Source organism: Myotis nattereri, assembly GCF_964212035.1.
Source record: "Myotis nattereri genome assembly, chromosome: 13".
Taxonomy (NCBI): Eukaryota; Metazoa; Chordata; class Mammalia; order Chiroptera; family Vespertilionidae; genus Myotis; species Myotis nattereri.
Window position 1 is genome coordinate 24,260,823 of NC_138088.1, and position 24,744 is coordinate 24,285,566.

The 24,744-nt window shown below is 43.1% G+C and overlaps 1 pseudogene across 1 annotated transcript in view; it reads right to left on the reverse strand.

The window, feature by feature from the left end:
- Positions 1-24,389, reverse strand: part of LOC308529205 (nuclear factor erythroid 2-related factor 3-like) — a 46,850-nt pseudogene extending 22,461 nt beyond the window's left edge. Inside the window, exons 1-3 of the transcript in view lie at positions 24,314-24,389; positions 1,789-2,400; positions 1,241-1,413 (exon numbers count right to left, since the gene is read on the reverse strand). The product of the transcript in view is annotated as a nuclear factor erythroid 2-related factor 3-like (transcript). The remainder of the gene's footprint in view (positions 1-1,240; positions 1,414-1,788; positions 2,401-24,313) is intronic.
- Between the last annotated feature and the right edge of the window lie 355 nt (positions 24,390-24,744).

The following is a 24,744-nucleotide window of genomic DNA, read 5'->3' on the forward strand; positions in this document are numbered from 1 at the left end:
GCAATGTTTTCACATGAAGCTATGCAAGTTCTTTGGTGAGACATCGATGTTATAAAGGAGACTATCCCTTCAGGCTGCCTTACTTGTCTGGGAGTTCTGTTTCTTAATATACAGGTAGCTAGCTCTGTTCTCTCTCCTACCCGATATTACAGAGATCTTTCTTCTCAGCCAGTAAAGCCTAATGTACTATTTTTAAAAGCTTCAGTTTTCGTTTTTACACCATGGTTTAGAGCTTGGCCACTTATAATTTTTTAATTTCCTATAGTATTCTATTAAATCCAAGTTGGAATTTCCCTTATCAGTTTAATAGACTATATTGGCTTTAATTTGGATTGAGTCTAACATGTTGACCTATTTGTTAGATATTTACCTGTATTTCTGAATGTGGGTATTTTGGAGGAAAAATATTCAATTTGCTTAGAATTTCTGTATATCAGGGAAAAGTTAAGTTTTTAATAATTCAAGTATAAAATTTATTTCCACAGAGAGTTATAATTTAGGTATTCATAAGAATTTAAAATAGGTTTTGAAAATTTCATATATTTCAGTGCTAACAAACTAAATGAGAATGTTAAGGCTACTTTGCATTTCAAGTCAAAAACTGAAATACATTTTAGAACAATTACATCCAGTGTTTACTATCTTTAAAGTAACCACCTTACTTACCAAAGTGTCTGGATGGTCATATCAAGTTTTCATGTCACACATTCTGTACATATGTATGAACTGTGCATATAATTCAGGAGGACTTGGGAAGTTGTGGCTTTCCCCAGCTTCCCCACAGGTCTGATCTTGAAGTCCTACACTTGACCATGTAAGTTTCATAGCAGCCTTAACTGAGTAACTCAGGTAGTAGTACTTAAAAGATACGTAGCACCTGAGCTAAACCTTGAAGCCGTTTCAATGGTTTGTGGTCCATATATCATCTGAACATTACTACTTTATACATATTAATGGAATCAATCCATTTTCAATTTCTTCTCTCACTTTTTCTCTTTCCCTTTTGGGTTTCCTTTTTGTGCCCTGCAGTCACCAGTTCCCTGGGTACAATCAAAACACTCCTGTTATAGCTGCATTGAAGAGCATATTGGTTTGGATTGACTGGCCTACTTTCATCATTTAACCTACTAAAAATACCCTGATAAAGGTCACGCAGTTTCTGTTTCATTATGTTAATAGGACTGTTACACTGGGCTCGCTCGCCCTTGAGAGTTTCTTTCTTTGCTTGAAAATTACATACAGCATCTTCTGGATTCAAAATTATGTCCAGTTTGCTCTTATGACAGTTCTGATCAGCAACTTTACTTGTCTCTCTTTGTCTGATATCACGGACGAGTGACACTTGTAGATCTGTCAGGTAGTACTCACTTAGCATGCTGTTGAAAGGATCAACAGGCATGCGGACAATTTCATCTACAAAAAAAGGGATGTGCAGAGCTTTAGCATGGCATCCATTATAACTTAAGTTTCTGTCTGTGTCATTCAGGGACCTACTCCTTATTTTCTGTGACTTCCCAGGCCATGGAAAAGATTCAGGCCCTGACCGGTTTGGCTCAGTGGATGGAGCGTCGGCCTGCGGACTGAAGGGTCCTGGGTTCGATTCCGGTCAGGGGCATGTGCCTTGGTTGCGGGCACATCCCCAGTGGGGTGTGCAGGAGGCAGTTGATCGATGTTTCTCTCTCATCGATGTTTCTAACTCTCTATCCCTCTCCCTTCCTCTCTGTAAAAAATCAATAAAATATTTTTTAAAAAAGAAAAGATTCGGAAGTTGATTCTGATACACTTGGCTGTAATGATAAGTGTGGTTGTGGAATATGTTGAAATGCAAGGTCCCTGTGGAAACCAGAATCACCCCTGAGATCCACGTGACAAAGCTCACTGGGGTCTGGGTAGTAGCCTCCTACAGCCCCTTCGAAGGCATGGTGGGAGAGATTCAGGGTTACTATTGGAACCTATAGCACCTTCACACATAGAGGAATTAGACTTGGTGACAGAGGGGCTATTATGGCTTGACTGTAAGGAAAGCCCAGAATCTGAATCTGGTTCTTCAAAAATGATCCAATGGATCAAAAGCTTATTTTGTAGCCCAAGACATTAATTTTATCTCATAAAATATGTTTATATCAAGATCATATGAAAGGTCTGGCTTGTTAGATTCCTTATCTGATGGTCAACAAGTGGAACAAATCCTGTCATATTAGTTCCAGGATGGGTGGATTCAGGGTTGGTGATATGAGAATTTAACTGCAGAAATGGTTCTTGTGGCTGTGGAATCCTTGCTACGGAACCTCTTCTAAATGCATTGTAACGTGGCCTCGTGGAGATTCACATTGTGACTTATAGCCTGGCTAAAATTCACATTATAATATGCTGAAGAATTCATGGCATCACTGATACTTCCTGGAAGAGGAGGAGTATTTCTCAGTGAGGTGCCCTGAAAAAGGAAGGGAAGCCTAGCCAGCATGGCTCAGTGGTTGAGCACCAACCTGAACCAGGAGGTTAGGGTTCGATTCCCAGTCAGGTCACATGCCTGGGTTGCTGGCTCAATCCCCAGTGTGGGGTATGCAGAAGGCAGCCAATCAATGATTCTATCTCATCATAGATGTTTCTATCTCTCTCTCCCTCTCCCTTCCTCTCTGAAACCAATAAAAATATTTTTTTCAAGGAAGGGGAAAAAAGTACTTTAATACACACAACCCAATTTCAACAGTAGTTCTAGTACCTAATAAAGAATTTTCTTTCCTTGCTTTCATCAGTTCCTCTGTACAAATGGGGATATGCTGTTGGCTAAGACTAGCTTCCCCCAGTTAAATAATATAGGCAACTCCATACAGGAGAGAACTTAGCACAGAAGAGCACTCCTTTGTGCCAGGTATGTTGACGTGGATTAGAATGTCATTTCCTCCTCAGAGCAGCCATGCGAGAAAGGCATTATTACTAGCGTTGCAGGGATGAGGAAACAGGTGTGGAAACATGAATGGTAGAATCAGGAGTGGAGCCATATGTCCCTGAGCCCCTCTGCCATGGCTGTGAGTGTCTGTGCCTGTAGAGTCTCCTAGAAACATACTGCAATGTCTCTACCAATACCCAGGCCACCACCTGACAGGGGTGAGGATGGTTCTGGAACTTCTAGCTTGCCAGCGGGGAAGACTTCCACCATTGTTCACTGGTACAAGTCCCTCACTAAATGCTGGGAGATCCCCAGCCCCCAAATAGCCATCCTCCCTCCAGTTACCCTTGCTGTTTAGGAAAGGTAAAATTCACCCTCCAGTCTTTTCACCCATAAAAAAAGAAATGCTAAATTGCCTACCCATGCCTCTCATCTCAAGGCGCATCACTCTGTACACTCTGAAGTTCACAAATTCATAAGTTAGGCAGATATTTTCACACGAAGTGCACAGTACGAACTGCACAACTCAAAAATGGCATTTTGACAAAGTGCCAACTTTCCAGTGCTTCTTATTTTATTCCTGTGACAAAACTAAGCCATGCTCACTTCCCTCTGATGTATGACTCCCATGAATAAAAGATGTTCCTTGACACTAATTCACCCTGCCTCTTTGACTGCCCACCGTGCCCTCTGCATTTGTCTAGAAAGTGGGTGAGTTTCGGAGGAGATATGGCACCCCACCCCCGAACTCTATTGATCACTGTACAGGGGGCACCTCATTAAGCCGTTGGTGTCACCTGCTAATGCAGCGACCCAGGTTTCAGTTAATGACTGTTGGTAATTTTGTGTGTGTTTTTGTTTTGTTTTGTTTTTGAGAGTTTGGCTGTAGGGAATTCTGTCTCACTCTCAAACTCAAAGCACCAAAACAAAGTCTTTAAGAAAACTCAGGACATCCATGTGAGTGAGAGAAATCCATTATTTCTTTTAAGAAGATGATTTTCCAAAGCTTGCTAATTAACCAGTTAAAAACAGGTGGTGGAGACTATTGGCTGCTCTGCTTCCTCTCCTAAGGGTAACAGTTCAAAAGAAGTTGAAGGAGAACTTCAACTGGATAGAGTCGGGGTCCATGGATTTCTACTCACAGCTCTGCCTCTAGATGTGTGCCTCAGCCAAGTCACTTCATGTCTCTGGTCCTCAGTTTCCCATTTATAAAAATAGATGGGTATATGCATTGTTAGTATCCCAGTGACAATGGACTCAAGGTTACCTACTCAAGCTAATAAAGCTCCCGAGAAACTATTGTACACCACGAGAATGGCAACTTATAGTCTTATGCTTAGAAGAAATATAACTATCAAGCAGATTGGACATAGCATAGATTTCAAGTTGTTCAATTTCCAACTGCATTTAAAATGCACCCCAAAAAATCCTCTCAATCACTACTGTGCTGAGCAGTGGTCACAGCTTGGGTATTGATAGTGAGGATCACCCAGAGAATTAATTGGATGAGAGATACTTAAGTACCCAGGATTTTGCTGCCACCATCACTTATTTTATAACTGTAATACTGTTGTTTTTTAATTCATTGCCCTGAAAATGGTCCTGGGAATAAAGTAAGAAATCTATGTTATCATCAGATTAGGAGGATACCTGCCTTCAAAAGTTGACTCTATTCCCTGCCATGTTCCTTATTCATCTCATAATTCCTTCCTGCTTTTGCCTTCCCAATTTACAACTGATTTTCACATAAAAAATTCAATGACAATATTTTTATTCAAGATGCAGAACTCCCAAATCACATAAGCAAGACATACAATGGTCTGTCAAGCAGCTAGTCCCACGCTGAGCCAGAATGTGCGCTCAATACCTACTGATTGATGGATTGATCTAGTGCTGGGATCAGCCTTTCATTCTCTGTCCCACTGTGCTGTAAGATCATACACATGGTGTTTCCCATTCAAATGACCTATGTCTCTATCCCCCAAGTGGTACAATCCAGGTGACAGTATCTGCCTGTACACATTCCCCAGAATTTTGCAGCAACTGATGGAGTCATGCCTGTGAACTATTCTGAGCTCTTCAGAAAAAGTCATACCACTCACAGAAGACCATGTGATTGGGAAGTATTTATTTATACAATGGATGAATACAATGGATGACAGCAGTTCGCATGGATGATCTCATGAAATTGAAGAACTAAACACACACACACACACACACACACACACACTAGCAAGAGTGCAACAGAGGAGGTTCATGCATTATGAATTTCTGACAGCCATGAATAATACATTGCTCAAATTTTAAAATGCAATAAGTAAACTTCTAGGTGCCATTAATATTTGTATATAAATATTTCAAAAGCTCCATGTAAATATTCCCATAGTCACTTCAGTTCATTATGATCAAAAGAACATATGTCCTCAACTCTACACTAAGCCAATGGAGACAGTTTTGGAGAAATGCAGGGCTGAATGAATCGAAGAGTAATTGCAAGCCCTCCTTGAAAAATCCCCCATCAACTGTATTTTTCTAATGGAGCACTGATTTGGATGACTACAGAAGACACTGGCTACATTTAAATATTTTAAAAAGGAAGGAGAACAATTACAAAAAAGGAGGGGGCCAATTATACCAATTTAGACTGTTCAGCTTATTCTAAACTGACAAAGCAAGGATCTGAAAAGTTGAAAATACAGCTTTAGACCTTTATAGGAGAAAGGCAAGGTCAGCAACTCCTAGAGAGCAGTCATCCAGAGAAAGCCAGGTGGCACCCCCTCTCATGAATCACCGGGGAGAGACAAGGGATTGATGAATACATCTCAGGCCTTGGTCTTGAACTCAACTTCACACTCAAAAACTTACTACTAGTTGTTAGTGTCCCAGAGACAATCGACTCAAGGTTACCTACTCAAGCTACCAAAGCTCCCGAGAAACTATTGTACACCATCAGAATAGCAACTTATAGTTTTATGCTTAGAAGAAATATAATTATTAAGCAGACTGGACATTTGCACTGGCCTAATCAGTACATTTTATCCTTGTATAAAAAAATCAAAATATTAGAAAGCTTGGTGATTTAGAACAGGGATTGGAGTAAAGGGCCAGAGAGCAAATATTTTAGCCCTTAGTAAATAGTGAGCCATACGATCTGTGTCAGCTATTCAACTGCAACCCAGATGTGGCCTGAAGACTATTATCTAGAACAGGGGAAGTTGACTATATGAGTTAATGCTAAAGGGAAAGAGGCTCAAATAGGTGGGGGGTTTTTAGGGATATTACCATTGGGTACTCTCTCTCTTAAAAAATGTTCAGATGGACCCTGAAATATTTCCATTTCTCTCTTCTTTGACTTGTGGTTGGCAACTTCCTTTTGGAATGTTCTATTCCTACTTTAGGAATATTAATAACTCTTATCTTATAATAAAATTAAATGAAAAACACAGTCTTAATCTTACAAACAAACAAAAAAGTGAGATATAAGAAATAGCTGATTCTCTTAATGATTAATGGAATGAAACCTGAACCCTAGACAATACCACATGTGGGGAAATACCAAGGGTCCTGGTTGCAATCCAAGAGGTGTTCTGCTCAGGCTGTTTTACTGGGGCTTAAACAACTCATTCCTTCTCTTTTTACTCTGGCCCAAGTATTAGGGAAATTCCTCCATGGTCTTTCTTTCCCCACCTGTCAGAGAAATGCACTTGAGGTTGTGAAAAAGAAATTTGGTGGACAACAAACAGGCTACAGGTGTCTTTTGTTTTGTTTTGCTTTTGGCTGCAGAAATGGGGTCACTGTTAGTATGTCTGTCCAGACTTCCTGGGTTCAGGTTCCTCAGCATTTGTGGTCCCTGGACCACGTTTTCTCTTGGGTCTTCAGAGCTGCCAATGTACTAGCCCTACTTCCCCACTGTGTTAGCATCTGCCATTGCTGATGCACACGATCTGCTGCCGCTGCTCTCTCTAAGCCAAATGGAAGGAAGCTTTCCCTCTTTGACACGATGCTACTTTCATCTCAGCCTGAAAGTCTATAAATGAGCTATGGGTGTCTGAAATTATATGTAAGACTTATGTAGACTGTGATAGGTACATTTTTCTCAAGAAAACGCACACAGCTTTCCACAAATTCTCAAGCAAGTAAATGATACTCCCAAAATTGAAACAATGACCACATTGTAATTGTTTAAGTGGAATTGTGCAATTTCAATGATATGAACTTAGCAGAGAGAAATCACAATGTAAAAAATGCAGATAAATAATAACAATAACAATAAATAATAATGATTATGCAGATAATCCATCCACCTCTGTGCTCAGTGAGTGCATACCAAGCTTGATCCTGAGATGCAGACCCAAATCTGCAGTCCTCACTTGAGAATAAATGTCGATGAGACTATAATATTTCTTCTAAGAACTACAAGAAGTGCATTAAAGAACATTATCCAAGAAAGATGTTCTCTCTGAGACCATGATCATGACAGACCTAGAAAGAGGGAAATAATATACACTTTCTCCCAGAAGAGTTTGTATTCTTGCTTCCTCCTCCCTCGCTTCTTTTAGTTCCTTCTCCCTTCCCACCGCCATGCCGATGCCCTTCTCTTTTACCATCCCGTTAGAAATGCTGTCTCTGAAATTTCATAGAAGGCATCGTTCCCATCACTTCTGACTGGAAAATATGCAGTGTTTCTACTTTTTCTAGACTCAGAATACATTTGCAAACTTGAGCTAACATACAGGAAGGAGGACAAGGAAGGATGCGGAGACATGTAGCCTACATTTGAATGTCAGCGTAAGCTCTCCACCTACCTCCCTGGTGCCCTTCCAGAGTCACCAACCCTGCCCCACGCAGTGGAGCCTAACACAGAGCACAAAGCAACCTCTCAGGCAAAACCAGGCCGGCAGCCTCCTCAAAGGCAGCATTTGAGTTCTGGGGGACTAGTCAGAGTGAGTTTCCAGAGGGAACAATTACTCTGGATTATTAGATAGTGGTCACTGATCGTTATTATATTTGTTGTTTAAAGTAGCCTAAAATTCAAAGCTTTCCATCCTCAAGTTTCATCTCTGCCCTGTAGCCTTTTCTGAACATTTTAGCTCAAACTATTTTTCCCTATTCTCTTAACTCCACTAGCAGTGAGAATTGGAAGCATACAGACAATTATTCTCTGATAAATGGAAAATAAAATGGTGTCAGCTTAGGAGAACTCGGTGGATCACAGAAGCAAAACGATGTCCTCTAATATCAAATTTCACTAATCTTCAAGCTTCACCTCCTGACCTGGGATGCAGAGAAAGGAATGAAAGTTCAGTTGATTAAAAACAAACCAAAAACCAAAGGGGGCCTCTGTCAGCTAGTCTGATGATAAAACACACTAATAATATTCTAGAGCGAAAAAATGGCATGGACATAAATTCACACACACACACACACACACACACACACACACACACACACACACTGAGAACCTAAGAGTGAAAAGAAATGGCTTTGGATGTATGTAGGACGACAGAGGTGACGGGATCAAAGTGGCCTGTGGACCTAGGCAGAGACTCTCCAGCATGGAAGGAGGAGACCCCCTGCTCTCCTCAAGGGTGAGGTGCACACTGGGCAGGACGAGGCAAAGGGGCAGAGGTGCTGGGAGGGCCCAGCTCTATGGCACCCACTCTGGTGATGGAAGGCTCTGAAACAACTAGTAAGAGCAATCAGAGCAGTGGGTGGGCCTCAGCGACAGGCCCTCCATGGCAGAAGTGGAAGAAGTAGCAGCTGGACTAGGATAAGAAGGGGGATGGAGCTCAGTGTCTTGGCTGCAGAGGCGACATTAATGAGGCCACAAAGGAGAGAGCTGAGTATCCTAGCCTCTCCCCTAGGCATGGCCAGGGGAGCTCCAGATAGAGTCTTATATATCTGGGATCTAGCACAGTATCTCGCTCTTAATGAGTGGTTAATAAATAATTGAGAAAAGGAGAGAGGGATGGGGGGGAGGGAGGTAGGGAGGGAGGGAGGGTGGGTAGGAGCTTGGCTGGTGAGAACTCAAAATTAAATTATTTGAGTGTCATTAGGTTACCCGTAAGGTCTTATCTGTCTTTCCCATGATTGCCTCTGACCTAGAAATGCCTATTATATTTCCATTGAAATAAAGATAATCATAGGACCAAAAGAATTATATCTGAAGAAATAAACAGCAAAATGATCAATAAGTACCTTTTGATTATGTATAGTCATTAAGGACAGAGAACTAGGTATAACCCAACCTGATGTGGAAAACTTAAGCATAAAAAATAGCAAGGAAATTGAGGATCTTTGAATCAGCCCAAGATGACTCATTTGGTTTCAGGAAGAATCTCTCTCCATCTGAGAGTTATTGTCAGCCTGTTTGAAACCTCTTAGGCTGGGAAGGAGAAGTACGCATCGCATTATGGCGCGTGGATTGTTTTTTGTATTTTTCCTGTGTGAGGTTTTCAAATGACAAAATCAGTCCATACGTGTTTACGAGGCGAAACTATACAGAGTTTGATAAAGAGCTAATCATCTCCCCAGCACCACTGTGACCACCTCCACTCCATCTCTCACCCCTTGTCCCAAAAAGCATAGTATTAAGGCTGGGGTGTGTCTTTTCAGACCTTTACCCTCATTCATCTACATGCATCCAAGCAAACTTTTATATATATAAGGCTTTAGTCATTCGATTTTCCCCAAATAGACTCATACCCTTAATATGCAATCTGCTTTTTTCACCCAAAAAGATCATTAGCAACCATAGATTATGTACTATATTTTTTTTTTATCTTTTCTAATTCCTTCATGTAAGTGTCACACACAGAAAGTCAGTTTCACATAAACGCTATCACGGCACACACACAGTGGTGTACAGCCTTTTCTCTCTTTTGTTCTTTCTTCTCTTTTCAGCCCCTGCCTCTTCCTTTTGCCCCTCTTCTCTCTCACCCGCCACCATTCATATTTCTTGGATGGAAAGTGGGCTTTCTTGACCAGTTTGCCTCCTTCGTTTCAATCTTGAAACTGGAATCCAACTGGATAGGTCAGTGCTCCTGTCCCTCTCAGGAACAAAGTCACGCAGTCCTCTGATCCTGCGAGCTGTGGAGACCTTGGTCCCCGCTCACATCAAGGGGGACTGCCCTGTACACAGAGAACTTGAGTGCTAGGTAATGTTCAGGATCCTAGTCTAGCAGGAGCGTTTGGGGCTCCAGAGGAAGCCACCTGATCAAATGCAATCAGTAAGGCACCATCACAAGAAAGGGACTCCATGGAGAGGGCCTGTGGCCTCCAAGGAAAGGGAAGATTATTGGCATAAAATAATCGGGGGGGGGGGGAGGCATGTCAGAGAGCATGCCAGACCACAGCTCTTTTTTACCCCCTTTGACTACAAGAATGAAACGAGAAATGACAAAGTAATGCCATTTGTCGTTCAAAAATAAAGACCCAACTTACTTATTACTTAGTGCAATCATTTCCGTGCTATGACTACACCTTGAAAGTAATTTGAATTGCACAGAAGATATTTCCCAGGTCGCTGCTGCCACCCACAGTTTGAGGTAGGAAATGTGGGATAAAATCCTCAGCAGCAGCATGAAAATGATGCTCTACACTGACTTGTTGAAGTACTGCTATTCTATACTTATATGGTTTTTAATGTATTCATACTTATCCTTAAACACACTCACAGAATCATTTGATAGGTGACGAATAAACAGATTAACACTTGAATTCAATTAAACTCATTCCAGGTTTGGCACTTTTCCCACGGCAAGTAAATCAGTCTTGTCAAAATTGGACTTGTCATTTAATTAAGCCTGAGCATTAATAGTCCCATGGCCTTCAGAGACATCTTTGTGTCTAACTGAGCCAGTTTAGATTGTCAGGGTAAAGAGACAGTACTTAAGAGGACGGAAATGTTGCAAGTGAGACCACATTACAAAGCCATCTGTCTAGAATGCAAATGTTGTGGCAGTATTGTTCTAATGGTGGATGAAGACTCTTTATCTGTGGATGAAGACTCTTTTTTGGTTTAAGATCTGATGGAGATTGAACACTCCCCATAATTCATGAGGAGGATATTACTACCCACATTTTATAGGTAGAAAATAGAAGCTCCAAGAAATGAATTATTCACTTCTTCAAAGGCTTCTGTCTATTAGCAACAAAGAACATTCATTCACTCAGAACTCTACAACCAATATTTGTTTCTTTAAATAATAATTTTAAAATGTTATCAAAAGGTAAGAGAATACAAAAAAAAAAGAATTCCATCAAAGAATATATGTCTATATAAAAAACTTTTTTGTTGTTGCAAGAGTCTTCTTAGAATTCTGAGACCCTTAACTCTGACAACAGGTTTCAGCAAACTGAGTCATATCAAATTCCAACAATGGCCAGTGAATTCCAACTCAGTGATTGATCAAGCTAAGCCCAAACTACTCCAGGGAAAGAAACGCTTGTGTAGCCTACGTGGTCAGTTATGGCTAGTTTGGGAGATAGACAATGTCACTCTTACATCAATAGAGAATATCCTGGGACTTCAGTCTGTAAATTAGCAGGAAGCCCAATGTTCCCGTGGACCTTCTACTCCTAACAGCTTCAGGAATCGCTAGGGGTGTTTACTAGTGTTCCAGACCCAGTTCTGATGGTCCTTGCCACTTCCGGTGGAGCAGAAAGTCAGCAAGAGAAGTCTGCACCATGGCCGAGGCTGCTTGGGGTGCTGGCTGCTCCTGACACTGGCTCCCACCAGGTTGCCATGGCTGCTTCCCTCCATCTATCTGCCAGTGACTACAGCTGCTGCCATCACTTTGGCCTCAAGGATGAAGACAATCATGTCTCCTGATTATTTCGCTCCAGCTGTGGCCCAACTCCTACCCCTTAGTTGCCAAACAGCACAGATACCCACGGGGAGCATGTTACAATTACCACACAGACCCATCCTGAATTAGACTTTCCTAACAGAAGCTCACTCACCTACCTCAGAAATGCTTCTGGAGGAGACTTTCCTCAACTTTCCCTAAAGACCCAATGTTAACTTCTCCTGGGAATGCCTAACAGTGATAATTCCTGTTCTTTTAGGCCAAGGTCTACCTGCACCGACAGATATGGGGAGAAGAGCAATGGCAACTGATCATAAGGCCCCTGTGACAATCACACAGTAGATTATCCTTGACTTATCATACGTTGAAAATATCATGTCAAAATGCACCTAATACACCTAACCTACTAAACATTGTAGCTTAGCCTAGTCCAGTGGTCGGCAAACTCATTAGTCAACAGAGCCAAATATCAACAGTACAATGATTGAAATTTCTTTTGAGAGCCAAATTTTTTAAACTTAAACTATATAGGTAGGTACATTGTTATTAACTTAATTAGGGTACTCCTAAGGCTTAGGAAGAGCCACACTCAAGGGGCAAAAGAGCCGCATGTGGCTCGCGAGCAGCAGTTTGCCAACCACTGGCCTAGCCTACTTGAAATGTACTCAGAAAACAATATCCAAACATGCTGGTAATACAGGACACTACAGAGTGTGGCTGCTTACCCTCGCGATCGCAAGGCTGAGCGGGAAATGTGGCTCACTCCTGCAGCTCAGCATCATGAGATAGGAGTACATATCGCATATCACTAGCCCAGGAAAAGATAAAATTCAAAATTCAAAGTACAGGTTGTACTGAATGTGAATTGCTTTCACACCACTGTAAAGTCAAAAAAAATCACAAGTCAAACCATTGTAAGTCGTGGACTGTCAGTATTCTGATACCAGTTCTTCCCCCGCAAAGACTGGGTTATTTGGTCTTAAATGGCATCCTGCATAGGACATTTGTATTCCAGGCTAGACGGAAATATACAAACTCAGGCCTGGCACTTTTCAACCTGTCATCATTAAGGTTTAAAAACAACTGTGAAGCGCAGACCGAACCCAGCCACCAGGATACACTGCACAGCTTTAACAGGAGAAGTCACACATGACCTTCAATTTAAATGGTACCCTGAGAGGCTCAACACAGGGACAGTCTGCCTGGGTCTAAACCCTGGCTCTGCCACCTTCCTAGCTCTGTGACTTTAGACAAATGATTTAACCTCTCTGTGGCTCAGTTAACTCAGCTGCTGAATGAAGTAGGGTGGTTCTGAAGATTGAAATCAGTTATCCTATATAATAAAAGCCTAATATGCAAATTGTCCCCTCCAGTGGGCAGTCGACCAGGAGTTCAACTGGGAGACTGGGAGTTCGACCACTTGCTATGATGTGTGCTGACCACCAGGGGGTGGCGTGGAACATGGCGGGTATCAGCGACATAGCGCTGGCAGTAGGCGGCAGTAGAGGTGCTCTCGGCCCCAAGGGGCCCCAACGAGAGCAGGACCACGGCGGGATGGTGGAGCAGATGAGCAGGCGGTGCCAAGCCAAGGCGAGTGCAAGTGGGGGCCCGATCCCACTGTATTCAGGGACCAGCGTGGCTCTGACCCTTCCATTACAGAGAAAGGGCAAATAGCACCCTATATACTAAAAGACTAAGTGACCCTTACAGCTGAATGACCAGAACGACCAGTCGTTATGGTGCTCACTGACCACTATGGGGCAGGTGCTCAATGCAGGAGCTTCCCCCTGGTGGTCAGTCTGCTCCCACAGGGGAAGTGCTGCTCAGCCACAAGCTGGGCTCACGGCTGGCGAGTGCAGCAGCCGTGGTGGGAGCCTCTCCCACCTCCATGGCAGCACTATAGAGTAGTGAGCAGGTGGGTGGTAAGGAGCAAGGGATCCCAGACTGGGAGAGAGCACAGGCCAGGCTGAGGGACCCCCCACCCCAGTTCATGAATTTTGTGCACCAGGCCTCTAGTATTAAAAAAATTCTTCTAATTATTTTCCTTTCAATGTGCACAAATCCATACACTGGGCCACTAGTTATAATTGTAACATCCTATCTAATAATAGAGAAACATGGTAATTAACCATAACTTCGCTACCCTTCCCATTGGCTAATCAGCGAGATATGCAAATTAACTGCCAACCAAGATGGCGGCTAATTTGCATACTGCAGGCAGGGAGGGCCAGCTCGAGCTGCCATCTGGCCCGTGTGGCGCCTAAGTCCCAATGCCAGCTGGGACCCCTGTGTGCGGCCCTGGGCGGCGGGGGGCTTGGCAGCGTGAAAGAGCCACCTAAGCCATGCCCCCAGAAGGGAAGCTGGTGTGCGGCCCTGAGCAGCGGTGCGGGGCTTGACAGCACGAACAAACCCTGTGTGAGGCCCTGGGCGGGTGGGGCCTCCGCAGCTGCAGTGTTCGGACCCAGGCCCCCAGCCTGCTCTGGGCTCCGCTCAAGGAGGGGCTGGGGGCCTGGGGTTTACTAAACTTTACTGGAGCTACTCCCCACACCCCCAGCCCCTGCCCCAGAACCACACTGCCCTCAGCAAGGTGCCCGGCAGCTTCCTGACAGGAGGCGGCAGGAGAGCCGAGTAGAGCGGGCGCTGCAGGGAGTCACAGAAGGGCTGGGCCGTGGGAGCCAAGCTCCGGGGGGTCTGAGGAGAGAGCCTGAAGGTAGAGGAGTCTTTGGCAAAGCGGCTGCCAGGAGCCGCGGCGATGGGGTCTGCAGGCGCGAGGACAGGCCTCCGCCTGATGGGGGATCCTGGGCAAGGGCCACAGCTTCGGGGAAGTGGCTGGCCAGGAGGCAGGCGGCCCAAGGGGCGCAGAGCGGCACCAAGGTGGGGTGCACTGGAGGGGGCTCAGGCCTGGGCAGGGTGCTGGCGGGCGGATATGTGCCTTGCCCGGGGAGAGTGAGGTTCTGTATTGGCCCCAATAGGCGGGAAACAAGAGGCGATGACTGCAGGTGTGGAAGGATGCCCGGGCGGAGGGGCACGGCTGGAAGCCCTGAGGCGGGGGTGTGGGGGGGCAGCGCCACCTCAGAGGAGGAGCGCCACACTGCTGGGTACCCCACTGCGGCGGTTTGGTGAAGCTCCTGGCGCTGACCGGGCCTCGCCGCCGCCTGCACACTTGGGAGGCCAGGACTCCTGCTCCTGTGTTGGCCCAAAAACAAGCCTGCGCCTGCCCCGCCCCCAGTTCTCGCCCACCCCATGGAGGTGCACACCTGCACAGTGAGTGCAAGCCTACCACCTGCTCCCCAGAAGAGGGGCAGTAAAGAATGGGGTGGGGCGGGGGAGAGGAAAGAATGTGGAGCATCCACGATGAAGAGGAGCTGGAGAATGAGGCTTGGAAGCCTCACGGGGAGGTTTGTCCTGTTTGTCCCGCGGCTGTCCCTTAGGAAAGGCGGAGAGCCGGCTGTGAGGGCTCCTGCGCAAGGAGTCCAGTTCCATAGCCAACTGGAATTGGCCTCAGCTTCCTGCTCTGTAAAATGTGTTAAGCGTGTCCCAGTGCCTTCACTGAGCTTTGAGGGCCAATTGAGATACTATATAAAGAAAATGAGGGAAGAAGTTAGAAAGAAAAGGAAGGGCAAGCAACACAAAAGAAAGACTGAAAGGAACCTGTAAACCTATTGTCACTTAAATAGGGAATAGAGTCAACAGTGTTGTAATGATGGTATGAAGCCAGGTGGGTACTGGAAATATCAGGGAACACTTTGTAAAGTATATGGTTGTCTAACCACTATTCTGTAACTAATAAACCTGAAACTAATACAAAATAATATTGAATGTAAAGAAATGAAAATAGGAGTGAAATTTTTCTAAATTTCAAAGTTTAAATAAAGGCTGTAAAGGAAGGAAGGGGGAGAATAAAAATAGTGTTGTTGATTTTACCACTTTATTGTCTTTTCAGTATATGAAAAAGACAGTTGTCTTTATATGGTGCTTTTATGCTTTTCTAAGTCATTATCTCATTTGATGTTCAGGGCAATTTAAAGACAAGATAATTATTCCCTCCACTATTCAAAGAAAGGAAATCTTGGTGCCTGGCCCCAATGATTCAATTGTCAATCCCTTATTGTAAAGCAGGGTTAGTGAAATTTTCTGTGAAGGGTCATATCTATACTAATAAAAGCCTTGGGGGTGATCTGGCCAGCAGAGGAGGGCAGTTGGGGACGATCAGGCCGGCAGGGGAGTAGTTAGGCGTCAATCAGGCCGGCAGGGTAGCTGTTAGGGGGTGATCAGGCTGGCAGGCTGAAGCAGTTAGGGGCAATCAGGCAGGCACACAGGTGAGTGGTTAGGAGACAGCGGTCCAGGATTGTGAAAGGGATGTCCAACTGCCGGTTTAGGCCCAATCCCAGCAGTCGGACATCCTGGGATCAGGCCTAAACCAGCAGTCGACATCCCCCAAACGGTCCGATATTGGAGAGGGTGCAGGCTGGGCTGAGGGACACCCTCCTCCCGTGCACGAATTTCATGCACCGGGCCACTAGTTCATTCTATAAATACTAGTTATTATTATTGTTACCCAAAGGCGTTGAGTAAAAATTAAATTTTTTTAAAAACCACTGCCAAAGCTACACCTGGGAAGTTGGGATATGAGGATGCCCACAGAATTACACCAACTAAAATAATTTCGTGCCTTATAGTAGCATAACCCTTTTGCGTTAGCCAAGGTTGCAAGCAGGGCATGCTGAAGACAGTTTTGCAGGAGGCCAGCACCTGTGGAAGTTGTGAACACTGGCTCCAGCCCTGAGGAACTTAGCCAGCTTCGTTCCAAGCACTGAGGTTCATCACCATTTTTTTCTTCAAGTTAAAATTTTAAATTGGCCCATGTCACATTAACCTAAATCAGAACCTCTACTTTAAAGTTTGGAATTCAATTAGCAGGGACAAGTAATTACTTTTACCTCACTGGCCGGCAATATTCTTCAGGGAGAGGGAGTTCAGACTTCACCTCTGGCAATGGTTCCAAGATCTGTCGCTGTGGACCTTGCCTCTCACACACCTGGCCAGATGGCCAGACCGAGCCCTGGATGGACCCCTGCAGCTGCCGCCTAGATCACATCTCATTTGGGAAACAGAAACCAGATCTGTTATCCTCAGCTCTGGGAAGAGCTCCCTTGCAATGCTGGCTGGCAAAACATATAGGATGTCTTGCTAATAATTTCATTCAACCCTCAGGAAAAGTCACTCAATAAGCTTTTAAATCATATCTACAGCTCTAAGGGTGTGTGTGTGTGTGTGTGTGTGTGTGTGTGTGTGTGTGTGTGATGATGATGATAATGATTGTGTTTGATAGCTAAGCCCTGGGGTGTGTTTCAAGTGCATCAGGCCTGGAGTTAGGGATTCTGAGTGTGAGTCCTGATGCCACTTATTAACAACAGAACCTGGAGTGTGATTCACTGCATTTACATGAGCCTTGATTCACCTGTGTGTAAATCATGCTCTCTCCTAGATGTGTTCAGTGATTAAATAAGATACTAGAGATTATGTGAGAACACTTGAAAAAGTATAAAATTTGTTATTATACTGTAATAGTTAGTTCCAAACAAATATCTAACAGAATAACTTTTAGACTCTACCTACTCCCACGACACACATACCATAGCAAGCTATTTGATAGCAAGTAGTGCCTTTCATCTCCATATGCCCAGTGTCAAGCATAGCAATGGAGACATAGTAAGAGTTTGATATAAGCTTACTGAATGAACAGAAAAGCAAACAATTGATCTGAGACCTGTCCAGTCACCAAGGTGGGTACCAACAATTATACGTTTGACCTGAGATCTTGATTTGGCACCAACCAACACCTAGTTCTGAAAGCATAGACAGGATGGGGCTAAGTGGAAATTTCAAAGAAAAAAAGAGACATAGAACTGCACAGTACTGAGCAAAGTGTTCGTATTTAAATCATGTTTCAATATAGCAGAGTACCTAAAACCAATGGGGTACATTAAAAAATGCATTTTTATTTAATATGAATTTTAAATATTATTGGGACTCATTTGCCTCCCCAACCAAGGCCAATTCCATTAAAGGATAGAAACTGTGATGCTCAGAGAGATGAACTGTTTGCCCAATGTCACCCATCCAGATGTCTATGCAGATGTCAGGTCTACTAAATGTCAGGTCTTCGAACTCTTTGCCAGTGCTCTGGGCCTCAGAGGTACATCAGGGTGACCATGAAAGGACTTTCAGGTAGCGTAGTGCACAGCAACAGCTATCCATTGCGACTTACCCCCAGCTCAGCTCAGCTGGAGACACTGAATCCCTGCAGCAAGAAGGCTCAAACCCCCTCAGTCTTAGGCTACTGAGAATAGAGCCATCCCCACCAACAGAGGTAGATAGAATTAATCTACCTTCCTATGCCCAGATAAACCAAGGTGATTACACAGAGCTATACTCTTCCTCACCCCACCCCTGACACTCTTATCTTGGCTTCTGTTCCAACTCTCAGAAACTTGGTCCTGGCCAGACCTATGTCCCCAAGAGACTGAACCAACTGTCCTCAGACCAAAAATAGCATCAGAAATGTCATGGTTCTCTCTGGCCCCCAAATCAGGTCCCTGGCAGTCATAGGAGCCCAGATCAGTCTTGATTTTCTGCTGTGAAGACTGGAATCCAGCTGTCTTGCTTCCTAATACAGTGACCCTTGAACAACATGGGTTTGAACTGCATAGGTCCACTCATATGCAAATTTTTCAATAAACACATACAGTACAATAAATGTATTTTCTCTTTCTTATGATATATCAGTAACATTTTATTTCCTCTAACTTAATTGTAAGACTACTGTATATAATACATATAACAGTCAAAATATCTGTCAGTCAATTGTGTTATCAGTAAGGCTTTCAAACAACAGCAGGCTATTTGTATTTAAGTTCTGAGGGAGTCAAAAGTTAAATGTAGATTATTGACTACACAGCGGGTCAGTGCCCCTAACCCCATGCTATTCAAAGGTCAAGTGTAGTGACTTTCCCAAAGTCCACTGCAGTGGTTCTCAAGTGTGGCTGCACACTGGAATCACCTGAGACCTACTCCCAAAGTCTAGAGTGCAGCCAGGGTATCAGAAGTTTCAAGACCTCCCTGGATTATTCTAACAAGCATTCAGGGTTGCAAATGACTTGTTTGGTGTTCCTAACCAAACAAGTCCTTGTTTAAATATGGAGTTTCAGGCCCCAGATATTATACACTTGGGAATATATGTATTTTTGATAAGCACAAGCTTCTGACGCAGGCACTGGGTACATACAAACTGCTCAAACAGTTCAACTAAACCAAGGAGCAGAGACTGAATTCTTTTTCATACCGTCTTCATAGAAAAAAGAAAAATCGAGTTCGGTCCATGAGCTAGAGGACACCTAAATGCCTATAGAAAACTTCATTTGTGCAAGGCCCCAAGGCTCTTTACCTGCCTCCTAAATTAAATACTTTAGTTACCTTTGTTTAAAAGCTACATTTTTAAGTAGCTCTAAATATGACAACAGCAAGCCAGTGCTTGAACATTCCAAAGCTCTCATCTCGCCTTATGCTTCGCTAAAGGCATAAGGCATGTAGCTAAATGCCCCCATCTTGGCGCCACTGCCTCCAGATTCCCAAAGGAAAGGGAGGCCTTCGCATCACTGATGCTCTCAGTTCACTCTGCACACCTGCTGCAAAAGGCAGATTTTGGAAGGCAATGCTGTAGTCAAGGGGGTGGGAGGGAATCTCCATTTCAAAATAATTGGGGGGAAAATCCTCTTGGCGCAGAATATGTTCAAGAGAGATTTTTGCACAGAAAAGCTGCTGAATACCTCCAGCTAACAACAGGCATCATTTGGTGTAAAGCAATTGGCTAAATCTGTCTCTATATTTCTCAGTAATATGATAAATGTAAGGAGAAGCAAATTTGTCTCAGTATCCCACAATGTGATAAATGACAGGAAACGTAATTGTGTAATGCCAATAGCACCAGAAAATTGCAAATCTCCAAATGAAATGTTCCTTTCAATCACATAATCAAGTGACTGACAGGGCATTCCAGATATTACCTAAATTACAGCTAATTTTCTGTAGCGGTTTTCTGCATCTTGCTCTGCCGCACTGGCAAAAAGGTAGGCAGCAACGAGAAGTCATTAATTGCATAAAAAGGAGCTTCAAAAGCCTGGCTTCCTTTCCTGACGCTTCCCCACAGCACTAATGCAATACACCACGCGTATCTGCGGTCATGGATGCTGTGTGGCCCTCACCTGGCAGATACTACAGGGGACTCTTGATCACCATGGAGACCGAGGCTGGGTTTGGGATGCTTGTTACCTGGAGAAAGAATAAGGAGAGACACTGGCATAGCTAGAAATTCTGGGCTTCTCATCAAAACTGTCAGAAAAGGACCCTTATTCCTAATTAATTTTAAAATAGAGAGATCTTCTACTGTGAGGTAGAGGAGTTTTGAGGCTATATTTAAACCGATGGCATGCGGCGGGGGGAGGGGGAATTCTTATATTAGAAAGTGTATCACAAAATCCTTTAATGCTTTGCTTGAAGAAAGAAAAACCTGACTCGAGTTGGCTTGAGGCATAAAATGGGAGTTTATTATAAGGACAGAAAAACGTTTCCAATCCCCCAAGGACAAAGATGCAGCAGTGTTTCTGGAACCCAGAGAGCGACTATGCATCACTTTTACTCTCTGATTCTTTTTATTCACCTGTTCCTTCCTTACTAGAAGACCAACATTTTCTGCTACTCAGTTGTTAGTATGGTTGGGAGAAGGTGTCTGTCCTTGTGTCTGAGTTTCCCAAATTATACTCTCCGACAACGGAGACTGACTCTCTCATGCCCATCTCCGAATTCCCAGGGCAAGGGGTTCTGAGGGGTCCAGCTTGGGCTGAACGCTCACTGCTGATCTAATCCCTTATTTTCAAGTGGGTGTTTTGGGCACATTATACAAACATGACAGCCAACAGCCCGTTCCTGAGAATGGGGAGTTTAGGCTAGCATTCAAGGGGGTCATTTTAAGCTGGGAATATACCTTCATAAGGGAATTGCTACACAATTATTATGTCATCTGAGTCTCAACCACCTCAGAGGTGTTATTTGACAGATAAGAAAATCAAGGCTCAAAGAAGGCATATAGCTAGTAAGTATTAGAGCCATAGCTTGAATCCAGGCCTCCTGCCTCCAAATGCTACATGAAAAAAAAAAACAAAAAAATAAACAGAAACAACTTTCTCTCCTCTTTTGCCTTTAAAGTTTATATTGTTTATTGTACTTTTTCTGCCCAAAGCGTATCCAAATTTATTCCTTCAACCAATTCTGCATACATGCATGCTTTATGCAAGGCATTATGCTAAGCCTTATGAGGAATATGAAACCTGTCTTCAAGATGCTTAGAATCTATTAGATAAGACATTTAACAAATTCATCTGCCAAGACTCTTAAGGCCACCACATAACACAACTCAAGACACATTTGAGTCTTGGGAATGGCATCTTTTAGAGTAGTACAGTGCGTGGTGTAAGGCCCATCATTGCCACAGCTAACCCACTTGTTCCTTTCACATGCTCCTTAGTCAATGGTTAATTTTTGCAATGTAGAATCTAAATAAAATAAGAATTGATACATTAGCATTTTCCAGAACCTGGGAAGTCTCTAACATTAAAAATCCCTATCTTATGGACAGATACATGCAAAAAAAATGAAACTGGATCACCAACTTACACCATATACAAAAATGAATTTAAACTGGATAAAAGACTTAAATGTAAGATGGGAAACCATAAAAATCTTAGAAGAATCCACAGGCAACAAAATATCAGATATATGTCATAGCAATATCTTTACTGATACAGCTCCTAGGACAATGGAAACTAAGGAGAAAATAAACAAATGGGACTACATCAAAACAAAAAACTTCTGCACAGCAAAAGAAACCATCAACAAAACAACAAGAAAGCCCACTGCATGGGAGAACATATTTGCCAACATTATATCTGATAAGGGTCTAATCTCCAAAATATATAGGGAACTCATACAACTTAACAAAGGGAAGATAAACAATCCAATCAAAAAATGTGCAAAAGACCTGAATAGACACTTTTTAAAAGAGGACATACAGAAGGCCAAGAGACATATGAAAACATGCTCAAAGTCACTAATCATCTGAGAGATGCAAATCAAAATGACAATGAGGTATCATCTCACACCTGTCAGAATGGCTGTCATCAACAAACCAACAAACAAGTGCTGGTGAGGATGTGGAGAAACAGGAACCCTCGTGCACTGCTGGTGGGAATGCAGACTGGTGCAGCCACTGTGGAAAATAGTATGGAGTTTCCTCAAAATATTAAAAATGGAACTCCCATTTGACCCAGTAATCCCACTTCTAGAAATATATCCCAAGAAATCAGAAACACCAATCAGAAAGGATATATGCACTTCTATGTTCATATCAGCACAATTTATCATAGCTAAGATTTGGAAACAGCCTAAGTGCCCATCAGTAGATGAGTGGATTAAAAAACTGTGGTACATGTACACAATGGAATACTATGCTGCTGTAAAAAAGGAAGAACTCTTACCATTTGCAACAGCATGGATGGACCTGGAGAGCATTATGCTAAGCAAAATAAGCCAGTTGGAGAAAGATAAATATCACATATCTCACTCATTTGTGGAATATAATGAACAACATAAACTAATAAACAAAAATAGATCCAGAGACAGAGAAGCATTGAACAGACCGTCAAACCTCAGAGGAAAGGTGGGGGCAAGGGAGGCTGGGGTAAGAGATTAACCAAAGGACTTGTATGCATGCACATAAGCATAACGAATAAACACAGACACTAGAGGGGTGAGGGCATGTGCTGAAGGGTGGGAGTGCCTAGGAGAAGTCAATGGGAGAAAAAGGATACATATGTAATACGTTAAACAATAAAGAATTAAAGGGGGAAAAAGAATCCCTGTCTTAGTCTTTTCTGGCTACTATAGCAAAAGACCACATAGTGGGTGTCTTATGAACAGCAGGAATGTCTTTCTCACAGTTCTGGAGTCTGGGAGGTACAAGATCAAGGTGCCAGCATGATCAGGTTCTGGTGAAGGCCCTCTTCCCGATTCACAGCAAGCACCTTCTAGCTGCATCCTCACATGGTGAAAGGGGCTAGATATCTCTCTGGAGCCTCTTTATAAGTCACTAATCTCATTCATGAGGGTTCCATCCTCAGGACCTAATCACTTCCCAATGGCCCCTTCTAATAACATCACCTCTGGGGACTGGGATCTCAATATATGAATTTGGGGGTATATAAACATTCAGACCATAGCAATCCCTTATTGAAGTAACTGCTTTTCTAGCAGGGGACAAGTGACCTGCAATAAATGGGCGCCAGTCTCATCTGTGATTTCTAAATTGAGTTGTGGGAAGTTCCAAAGCCTTGGGGACATCTCCAGTCTTCGTGAGGGTGCCTGGAAGTAACTGCTCCTACAGGGAGGAAGTCTCCATGGTTTATTGGGAGGGCTATGAAGGTTGTGGAAAGGGTAAAAAATTAGAATTGTCAGAAGATTATGTAATGATCTAGAAGCCAAAGGAACCAGATTCAGAGCCAGAGGGAGGGCATGACATCAACAAAAAGTATGAACGCACCTGAGGACTGTTCCTTTCACAGGCCTGGAGGGAGGGGACGAAGGGCAGAAAAAGAGACTCCACCTTTTCCTACATCTCTCAGTGTCTAACCACCAATGTTTTAGTCTAGATCAGTGATGGTGAACCTATGACACGCGTGTCAGAGGTGACACGCGAACTCATTTTTTTGGTTGATTTTTCTTTGTTAAATGGCATTTAAATATATAAAATAAATATCAAAAATATGTCTTTGTTTTACTATGGTTGCCAATATAAAAAAATTTCTATATGTAACATGGCACCAGAGTTAAGTTAGGGTTTTTCAAAATGCTGACACGCCGAGCTCAAAAGGTTCGCCATCACTGGTCCAGACTAACACGGATTAATCTTCATGTTAATACAGCTTTCTCCTATGTCTTTTTCTCATTGTCTGAATAACCATCCTATGAATAACTTACCTTAGTAAAAATTGTCTAAAAAGTTCTGTTTTTGGCTAAGAAGCTCTGGTGAGCACTTGTTCCAGTACTTCCCCCACAATATGATTATCTAAACAGACACTAGTCAAATCTAACAAATTATTTCCAAGGTTGCAGGGAATAATTGATCTTTTTACTACATGTTGGAAATTAGACTACAATTTTCCTGCTCCATGTACAGCCCATTCTACCAAGACCCACACTGAAGTATCAAGGCAAGAAAAGGTCTCTTTGAGGTTATGTTTGAATTTGCAATCAAACATGCCTGCAGACACTCAAGGAGGAGCTGCCTTCATGAAGCGTGGCATAATGGCAAATCTCCCATTTTATAGTTTTCCCATGAAAAAGGAAAACTGTGGGCACTTAAGCCCCGAAGTGCACAGCTAAGGAACACCTGGCACCATGAATAAATTGCAAAATGCATATGTTTTCAAAAAAAATTCTTTTTCACTAGATGGTGCACTTCCCGTTGTACTGCTGGTACATGACCAACAGCGCCCGTTACCAAGCAGCGCGAGAGCCCAAGGGAAGAGACTAGATTGGTATTTCAAGCCATTGACAGTCTCTAGAAAGTCTGCCATGTTCGCTGTTTTAAAATTAAACATCTGGTTGAAAGATCTGTTATTTTATGATTTTTATAACAATCCAAAAGTCACGTTTAATTTTGTTCTTTCTCCATCAGAGTTTCCAGTAACTCTACTTTTGATCAAAATAACTCCGTAAACCTTAGGCTCAGAAAGAAAAAGAAAAAAAATTCCCCTTAGAATATTCATGGCCAGTTCAGCCTTACCTTATAAAACTCCTGCTAGGAAGCAAAACAAACTAGTTATATGGTTTCCCTTCTAACAGTCTGTGCCAGTTGAGCGTGACTGTGGGTTTATAGTGCCTCCAAAGATTAAAAACAATCCCACTTAAAATGTTCAAATCAAATTCACA